This window comes from Mus musculus, chromosome 14 (genome assembly GCF_000001635.26).
Source record: "Mus musculus strain C57BL/6J chromosome 14, GRCm38.p6 C57BL/6J".
Classification (NCBI taxonomy): domain Eukaryota; kingdom Metazoa; phylum Chordata; class Mammalia; order Rodentia; family Muridae; genus Mus; species Mus musculus.
In genome coordinates, this window is record NC_000080.6 from 56,980,895 (window position 1) to 56,982,691 (window position 1,797).

The window sequence follows — 1,797 nt, forward strand, 5'->3', positions numbered from 1 at the left end:
GTTTCTGGGATCTGAACTCAGGACCTTCGGAAGAACAGTCAGTGCTCTTAACCACTGAGTCATCTCTCCAGCCCTCTGTCTCTTTTTAAATCCTGGTCTCCCTAACATTTTGAATCCCCCACATTTTGGGTTTCTTTACTATTTCTCTAAACTCATTCCCCTCACCCCATGTGTGGGCATGTGTCTGATCTCCTGGCCAGCTTACATGGCATGGCAATTTCTTTTCCTCCTCTCCACTACCTCCTCTGGGCAACTAATGAGGTTAGCAACCTGCCCTCTCTAAAGTTGTTTTATATATTTATTAATCTAAAATTTTAAATTCTAATAAAATTGTCTGTGAACTACACTTGAGTCCATTCTTAGATTTCTTTATCAGTGACACGCAGAACACCCAAAGGAGACATCTATTTATCCTGTATACCTTCTGTTTCTAGTTTGTGGTTTATTCAGGATAATTCCCTCAGCTTATTAAGAGGCCTATTGGACTTGCAAACTTTATATGCCCTAGTACAGGGGAACGCCAGGGCCAAAAAGTGGGAGTGGGTGGGTAGGGGAGTGGGGGGGTGTATTGGGGACTTTTTGGATAGCATTGGAAATGTAAATGAGGAAAATACCTAATAAAAAAATTAATTCAAAAAAAAAAAAAAAGAAAAAATAGGTTCCTGATGGGTCACTGTGATGGCTATTCTTGGCTGTCAACTTGACTACATTTAAAATGAACAAAAACCCAAAAGTGAAGGGCATACCTGTGAGGTATTTCTGTTTAAGAAAAGATTTGCTTCCAATCCAGATATTTGAGGAAAGAAGACACACTTTTACTCAAGATCTAATCTGTGTTATGCCTTCTGCTGCAAGATTACGTAAGGACATGGAAGAAGAAAGCTTTAGCTATTTGCTTGCTTGCTTTCACCTTGATAGCAAGTCCATTACCTCACTGGAATTAGACCTACACTTTCTGGATGTAAGTTTCTACTGAGGACCAGCTGAAATATCCAGCAATAAAGAACTACTGGATTCGTGGACTGTGCATTCATAGGCAACCATTTTTGGATTGACTGGGCCACAGCCTGTAAGTCATTCTAACACATCCCCTTTATAGTTACATACATTCGTTTATTCTATAAGCTCCGTTACTCTAGAGAACTCTGACTAATACACCAAGCATATCTATATTGAGTTATCAAAAAAGCAATTAAGGATTGCTAGGAAGCTCTGGGATGAGGTATCAGAAAAGACAGGGCTTTTATGGGACATTGGCTACGTAGGAAAGCTGTTTGTTTTAGGGCTTTACTGCTGTTAACAGACACCATGACCAAGGCAACTCTTTTGAGGACAACATTTAATTGAGGCTGGCTTACAGGTTTGGAGGTTCAGTCCATTATCACCAAGGCAGGAGCCTTGATGATAATGGCAGCATTCAGGTAGGCATGATGCAGGTGGAGCTGAGTGCCACTCCTCGGGCCAAGCATATACAAACTGTCACACTGTTCTGATACAACATACTGATCTTACTTCTTCACATGGGGCTCTGCACATCTGCTGGACAGAAATCCTGGATCTGAAAGCAAATCAGGAGTTCAAGGTCATCCTATGGTACTGAGAAATTTCTAGGCCAGCCCTAGGGAACATCAACCCTATCTCTAAAGGAAGAAGAAAAGAAAGAGATGCACCTATGCTTCGCATCCATGCCCCTAAGGTGACTATTTCTTCTCCATATGAAAATCCATAAGAAGATCTCATATTAAACTCCATCTCTGCTGCATTCATTACATGAGCCACTGGTTGTCCCCCCACTAT